Consider the following 8,627-nt stretch of genomic DNA (forward strand, 5'->3'; position numbering starts at 1 on the left):
TCTGTTTAGTTTCCAGGGTGGCGCAGTGGTTAGCATGGTCGCCTCACAGCAAGAAGGTCATGGGTTCGAATCCCAGGGTTGTCCATCCTTGGGGGTCATCCCGGGGCGTCCTCTGTGTAGAATTTGCATGTTCTCCCCATGTCTGCGTGGGTTTCCTCCAGGTGCTCTGGTTTCCTCCCACAGTCCAAAGACATATAGGTCAGGTGAATTGGCCTAAATTGTCCCTATGTGTCGGTCCTGTGCTGGACTGGTGGCCTGTCCAAGGTGTCTCCCCACCTACTTCCCAATGACTGCTGGGATAGGTTCCAGCATCCCTGCGACCCCAATTGGGATAAGCAGCTTGGATAGTGGATGGATGGATGGATGTTTACTTTGCAGCACCCACTCACTGATCACATACAGCAAAGAAAATCTTTTAAGTCTCCAACTGTCCACTGGACAAACTGAACAGACTTTTTTACCAACTTTAATTGAACATTTCAATGAAAGTCTTGCCAAGGTCTTGATCGGTACAGCCTTGTGTGGACTACGACACCAAAGGGGTAAACGAGCCGGAGTGCTCGTTAAACTGCGACAGTGAGGATTTAGGACTGTGCTCCTGTCAATTCACCTGGTGAATGTCCGTTCTCTGGCCAACAAGATGGATGAACTGCTACTCCTAAATGGTAAAAACTTGGATTTTTCCAAATCTTGCTTCCCTGTGTCTCGCTCAAACCTGGCTTAGTGAGCATATCACGGACGGTACACTTCATCTGCTGCAGTTCCAACTCCTCTGGTCGGACCACAAAACGGAGCTATGGGGGGGGGGGTCATATACTTCTATATAAATGAAGGTTGGTGTGCGGATTGTCACTGTGTTGAAGAAATCATGCAGCCCTCACTTCGAGACCTTTTTCATTGACTTTAAACCATTTTATTCACCGCGGGAATTTTCATCATTTATTCTGGTCGGTGTCTATATCCCACCCCAGGCCTGTGTTAAAGAGGTGTTAAAACACCTGGCTGATCAAATTACAAACATGGAGTGCAAATATCCAGACTCCCTACTCATTATTCTTGGGGATTTTAACAGCAAACCTCAGCCATGAACTGCCAAAATACAGACAGCATGTTAAATGTCCCACCAGAGACAAAAACACTCTGAATCATTGCGTCACAATACTAAAAGACGTCTATCGCTCTGTCCCCCATGCAGCCCTGGGCTTCTCTGATCACCGTCTGATTCATCTTATCCCAATCTACAGGCAGAAACTAAAATCTGCAAAGTCTATGGTTAAAACTGTGAGGAAATGGACCAATGAGTCAAAACTGGAGCTCCAGGCCTGCCTCGACTACACTGACTGGAGTGTTTTTGAGGCTGCATCTACAGACCGGGATGCACTTACTGACACTGACCAACTACACCGGAAGCCCCAAAATATTGGCCGTTGTCCCCAGAGGCAAAATCATCATCAGACAATTTAGCCTCTGGGTTCTGAGATTGTATAGGTACAAAAGCAATCCCAGCAAGAAATAATTTTTGGAAAAAAATAAACTAAATTAAACAAAGCAAAAATGTCCTCTGCTATCATTGGCACAAACAAACATCCCAACCCATCCCCACTTTCCACATGTAAAAAAAAAAAACTTGGTGGAAATGAGACTTTCTAAGAATTGTATTATGTTGTATCATATCATATTATATTATGTTATATTATATTATATTGTATTATATTAAATAGTTCTTTTTGCAGTGAAGCATGGATTAAAAAGTAGTATAATACCAGTGCTATAATTGTATTTGCTGTCATCAAAGACACAGCTGAGAAATGATAAAGATTTATTTAATTTCAAAGGAGATGGCATGATTAAATTCATACACACTGAGGCATCCTCTGATATCTGATTTCTGTGAAAACTTAGTCACCAACTGAGACTATCCGTGTAAAAGTAAAGAGAAGTTTATACACTCGGAGTCAGTAAAGCAAATGATTCATGTTTCCACCTACAGGATCTTTGGTACCACATGTGTTCTGCTTCATGAGTGGCATCGCTTGTTTGGCGGTGTGCTTGCTGCTGTTTTTAGAGAGTGGTCTTCTGAGGCTTAATGGGTAGAGCACGATACTGGTGCTGAAAGGGTTAGAGGTTCATTTCCCACCATGGCCGCCCATACAAAATGGATGCACTAAAGGCACTCTGGGTAAAAGCTCTGACCAAACAGCAGATGTGATTCGATGCTATATATTCACACAGAATGTCCTCCCTGCCTGTTTCTTCCCACTGTCTGTTTTAGTGCCGAGTACACTTTAGTAGTCTGGACACACTCATGCAGGTAATTGTTGTTTGCTCTCTGGTTGCGATGTAAAAAAAAAACCAAAAGACTCTAAGCCGAACACGCTTTTAATGTTTCTTGTACATATCCCGCACAGGGCGGTATGTGAAATGTTATTTTATTATTTCAATGACCATATGGCATTATACACAATGTGTATCATAACATCTGCTTACCTATGCTTGAATACCATGTTTAAGAATCCAGCTGAGGCTCATCACGTTGAACTGTTTGGTAATGTAAAATATAACATCAAACCAAAACTCGTTTTCGAATAATACTCCCTCATATATTTCAGACCTCATTTTGGGTAGCAGATTCTCATTATCTTTCATTTTGACAGCAACATTGTGTAATACGATATGACATCTAAATTTCATCTCAATACAATGCCATTGAAGCAGGATAAATGCTAATATTGAATCATCGCCCAACCATACCAGCACATATCTCTAAAATGTTAAACTTTACACCCGTGCAACACATCTTATTTTGGGGAGGGGGTTTCCCCCTTTTTCTGCCCAATTGTATCCGGCAAATTACCCCACTCTTCCGAGCCTTCCCGGTCGCTGCTCCACCCCCTCTTCCAATCCGCGGAGGGCTGCAGAACACCACATGCCTCCTCCGATATATGTGGAGTCACCAGCCGCTTCTTTTCACCTGACAGTGAGGAGTTTGGCCAGGGGGACGTAGTGCTTGGGAGGATCACGTTATTCCCCCCAGTCCCCTCCCGAACAGGCACCCTGACCGACTAGAGGAGGCGCTAGTGCAGCGACCAGGACACATACCCACATCCGGCTTCCCACCCACAGACAAGGCCAATTGTGTCTGTAGGGATGCCCGACCAAACCGGAGGCATCACGGGGATTCAAACCGGGATCCCCATGTTGGTAAGCAACAGAATAGACCACTACGGACGTCCAACATGTTTATCTTTTAAGATACTGAGAATTTTTTTAATGTCTCCCACAGAGTTTGGACACCTTATTGTATTAACTGTTGTTATGAAAGGAGTGAAAAATGAAAAGTAAATATGGACCAGAAAATCGGTGAAGGATACCACTGGAAAAAAAATCAATGTCTTATATCCAAAGGAATTGAATCAAGTGCACCTGGACTTGGTATATATCCATGAAGACGTTTCGCCTCTCATCCAAGAGGCTTCATCAGTTCGTGCCTTACAGTCAATGTCTTATAGAGTTAGAAATGTGAACAGTGATTTTCATGACTTGAACTCAAAGAAAAGGACTAAACAAATGTAACATGCTTAAGACCTTTTATGAAATCTCTGTAAATCTTTATGAATCAGTAAATCGGTGATATCCATGGTTAAGGGGAAAGGCTTACTGATTTGTGTAGACACATACCAAGAACTGTCCTCTTCCCTTTCCCCTTCATCAAACCAGCGGGTAAAAAAGGAGAGATGGTCACTCTCAGATGTTACATACAACTGCATTAAAAATCACTGAGTGGAAGTAAAGACAGATTAAGAAAGAGAGCAAGGTCATAAATAGAAATCTAGGTATCCACGTAGAAGTGTTGGGGTGGCAGGGTTAATCCAGAATGGCCAGAATTACACAAAATGAAAGGTTTGAAAGCATCTTTTAGTGCAAAACTTGAACGTGCTCCTCATTTTTTCAACTAGCCATTTTTGTCTTCTTTGTTTTCTTTCATGTGTGCTATTTAAAATTTTTTAACTTTACTAACCATTAAAAGTTCCCGTTTTGCAGCCGGGTGCTTTCAATTCTTTCATTTTGAGCAAATAGAAGTCACACAGCTGAACGTGAGCCGCTGACTCGCTGCTGGGCTGAACCACTAGGAGACCCATTGGAAAGGTACATAGACTGAGCTGTAATCCCTGTCCTAGGAGACAAAAATATAGAGGTGCATTTTTTTTGCACTTGATGACATGCATTGGCTCAATACCGCTAGTCCAAATGGCTAGCACTTGCACTGTACATGAGCCCTCCTCCTTACCAGGCCCACCCATAAGGGGGGAAAAGGGGAAAGCTTTCTGGGGCCCAGCCGCTAGGGGAGAGCCAATGGAGGCCAGCAATAATCATGTTCATCCTAAATATAAGCAATGATAATGGCAGTACTTACCACTGAGTGTGAACTGGCTAAACAGATGGAATTTAAAGACATTATAAAGGACTTTGCATCCAGTAGGACGAGGAAGATGGCTGTATAAGAGGTAAAGATGAAGCTATAAGTTACGAAATTGCATTTTCTACTAAGAAATGTATGGTGTAAGTGTAGCAGACCTTTGTTGACCTTGATGTGTTTGTGTGTCGAAGCATGCTATTGTGTGTGTGTGTGTGTGTATGCCTATGTAGTCCCATGTATAGTAGGAGAGAGAGAGCACGTGCATGCATTGATATGAGTAGCGCAGGTGGGGGGGGGCATTCACTGGACTGTTCAGGGGCCCAGCCATTTCTGTGGGTGGAGCTGCTCCTTACTCAGTGGACTGACTACATTATCATCCAACCATCAGGTCGTTGTCGCATATACCTCAGAATGGTCAACCCTGTGTAGGATAAAGAGGTGATGCAGACTCACCACCAAGTATTAAATGGCACGCTAAGGATTTGAAATAACTAAGGGCCATTGATTTTTTTTTTCACCCAAAGATCCACGAATCTCTGAGTCCATGATATAATTTTCTTGATCTTTTCAATGCTTGAGCCCCCACCTTCTGATTTAAGTGTTGGTACACTGTGCCTTCCTGCTGCTGTCAGATTTTCAGATTGCTATTAACTACAAACTAAAGCTATTCCACATACATTCAGGGTGTTGTTGAAATAAAATAAAGTTGTGTGTGTGTGTGTGTGTGTGTGTGTGTGTGTGTGTGTGTTTTAACCCATGACAGCAAATTCGAAAAGGGGAAATTTTGTTTGTGATTAAGTGAACATTTCATGCAGATTCAGGTTGTAGAGACTGGCCTAATTTTGCCCTACATTGACAATCATCCATATATTTTTACGTTTTCCAGTGAACAAGACGACACATATTCAACACACATGCGACATACAGAGAAGCATAAGCAGAAATATATAATAGTAAGTAAGCGGGTAAGTAAATAAATAAATGAGATTAAAAGCATTGTGTACACAAGACATGAATGGGGTAGGGTTGGGAGACTGGAGTGATTTAATGGATGGGAGTTTATGAGTTTTGGTGCATTTTCACAGCGAAATTTGAGGCAACAGCAAATGATTAATGGTAGCATATTTGGGTGAAGCAACAAGAGGAGTGCTGCCTGCTCCTCCAGTTTGCTGGCTGTGCCATTGTGGGGAGAGCGGTGACACCCAACTAGGGGGAAGCGCTACCCTTGGCATTGTGCACGGCTCGAAATTGCAACCGAGTGCTGCGTTCAAAGTTCAAATTATTTCACTTTTGACCTCGGTTGCTGCTGACCATTCAAAGCGCAACCAATGAAATAAAAGCTGTATGTGACATAGCTAGAAGCGACACATGCAAGCAGGGGAGGAATAGAGTGATGGTAGATAATGTTCCTCGAACACTATAACAACTTTAAAAACATACCAAAAGGGCGTCTACTCCGCTGCCTACCAACACGGGGATCGCCGGTTCGAATCCTCTTGTTACCTCCGGCTTGGTCTGGCGTCCCTACAGACACAATTGGCCCTGTTTGCGGGTGGGAAGCTGGATGTGGAAATGTATCCTGGTCGTTGCACTAGCACCTCCTCTGGTTGGTTGGGGCACCTGTTCGGGGGGAAGGGGGAACTGGGGGGAATAGCGTGATCCTCCCACACACTACGTCCCCCTGGCGAAACTCCTCACTGTCAGGTGAGAAGAAGTGGCTGGCGACTCCACATGTATCAGAGGAGACGTGGTAGTCTGCAGCCCTCCCCAGATTGGCAGAGGGGCTGGAGGAGTGACCGCGATGGCTCAGAAGAGTAGGCAATTGGCCAAGTACAATTGGGGAGAAAAAGGGGCAACCCCCCCCCAAAAAAAACCAAAACAAAAACAAACCATAACACGATCTTGGCAGGAAAAATAATGCATGGCGAAATGTCAGCAGTCAGATGGGGTTACCAGGTTTGTGAATAGGCATATAGTTTACGAATTTAGCTAAATCCAATGCTAAAGTTAGCTTAGCTTTGATGACATAAACCTGCGCTGTGCTTTGCCTCTGCACCAAGTGTCTGCATTATGCTGTGCACCCTACCTCGTGAGTGAAGAGCAAATTTTTCATCATCTGCTTCTGTCGGACCTGCAGGCAGAGAAATCCCTCGGGAGGGCACGGGCTGATTTCTCTGTCACAATAGGTGGAAAAAAATAGCTGACTAAAAAAGGGCACCCACTCAGGATGAGTCCAAAATGAAAATCCATTGACCCAGGATGGTGGGAGACTTGATTACAGATTACATTTCTCCAGGACAAAACTGGCCAGGTTGCATCCGGGACTTGACCTGACCTGTCCCAGATACAACCTGGCCAGCCTTGTCCTGCAGAAATGTAATTGGTGTCACATTTAACACTGTAGCGGACTGTGCCTTATGCATATAGAGGATGAGGGTAGCACATCATTTGCTCACCGCCAGTCTACATCAGACAAGCCAAACTTCAGACCCTCTATAGATACTGAAAGGAGTAGAAGGCGTTTCTTTGAATAGCTGGACACAAAGCCTTTTGTAAATGGATTGAGCCTTCATTGATCTGGTTGCTTTGTGGTAATTAAGGGTGGGAGAGAACATTTTTTTCACAAGATTTCAGACCTGTAGATAACAAAAGAAATCAGATTGCAAGATATTGTACTTTGTCTTAAGTTGCACAGAAGGGATATTGCTGTCTTTACAAGGGATTGGGCACACATCTTAAACCTTTTCCTAAACCATATTTGAAAAGTTGAACCCATGAAAAGGGGGGATTAGCCATAACCGAGGCAGAGGGTAGGGCTCATTTGAAATTAAGATGGATCCTAAACCGGGACCGTATTCTGAGCGAACCATCAATCCACAAGTCATTTGTAAAGCATCATTTACTCCAAAGTTATTGTAATGTACATTAAGAGAACCTCATAATCCTTATGAAGCTTATGTTTTACATGTTGTGCATTCTCAGTCCTTGCATTCAGTTTGTTAGCTGGAGCAGTTTATCCATACAGTAAAAGCACAAATTAAAATGGATCCTTAACTGGGACCATATTCTGAGTGAACCATGACATCGAAGTAAATGTCTGGAGGTAAATCAAAAAAGTATTTTTCTATGTATTTTTGTCAGTTGCCTTTTCAGGAATCACGAACATTTATTTGTCATTTAATTTCATGCACTTGCGTACATGAAATGAAATGAAATATCGTTTCCCCCAGCCCACAGCAGTGCCGCACAAAGACAAAAACATGTATCCAAACTACAAAAAAAAAAAAAAACTACAAACACACATATATCCAACATATAAAATAAAAATTCACTGTCCACAAGCGCAAATGCCAGGATGACCGTCGGAACTGCCGGTCTGCATTGGGATAGCAGTTGGCTTAGCCTGCCCTGCTTCCACATCCTGTCAGACCGCCCTCGGTGTTTCCTCCTTGGGTGCAGCTCCAGGCAGGGCCGTGGTCCCTGGGCCCACTGGATGCAGCTGACCAGGCTCCCCCAGCCAATCCAACGCCAGTTCTCCCAGCCAGACACCTTCGACACTCCTCCCCGCACTCTACACGACGATACCAAAAACACAGTCAACGCTAAGCAAGGCCACCGCCAGACCACCCTCGGTGTTATTGGAACTACCAGTCTGCATGGGCCAGCAGTTAGCTTAGCCTGCCCCGCTTCTGCATCCTGTCAGACCGCCCTCGGTGTTTCCTCTTCGGATGCAGCTCCAATCAGGGCCGTGGTCCCTGGGCCCACAGGATGCAGCAGACCAAGCTCTCCCAGCCGATCCAGCGCCAGCTCTCCCAGCCATCAAATGAAGACACAAACTTAGACGTGGACGAAGACACTAGGTGGATGGTACTGAGTGAGGCTGCTGCAAACGTAAGTTCGCACCGACATCTCCCTAAACCAATACTGGGTGAGGCCGCTGCAAACGTGAATTCATGCCGCCATCTTCCCACACCGGAAGCAGTTTTCGGAAGCGGAACATATGTGGACGTTTTGTATCGCCTTTCAAGAAAACAAAATGAAGCTATTTGTAACTTATTTCAACATTTTGATTTGTAAGATGAACAGTGGACGGCAGTGGTCCCACCAGTTAGCTAGTGTTTGAAGGCTGTCTGTGATTTGTTAACTGTATTCAGCGCTCGATTAGCTTCATTCAATCCAACATGGGCTGATTTGTTTTATGTCTAATAAT

Source organism: Lampris incognitus, chromosome 15 (genome assembly GCF_029633865.1).
Source record: "Lampris incognitus isolate fLamInc1 chromosome 15, fLamInc1.hap2, whole genome shotgun sequence".
NCBI lineage: Eukaryota > Metazoa > Chordata > Actinopteri > Lampriformes > Lampridae > Lampris > Lampris incognitus.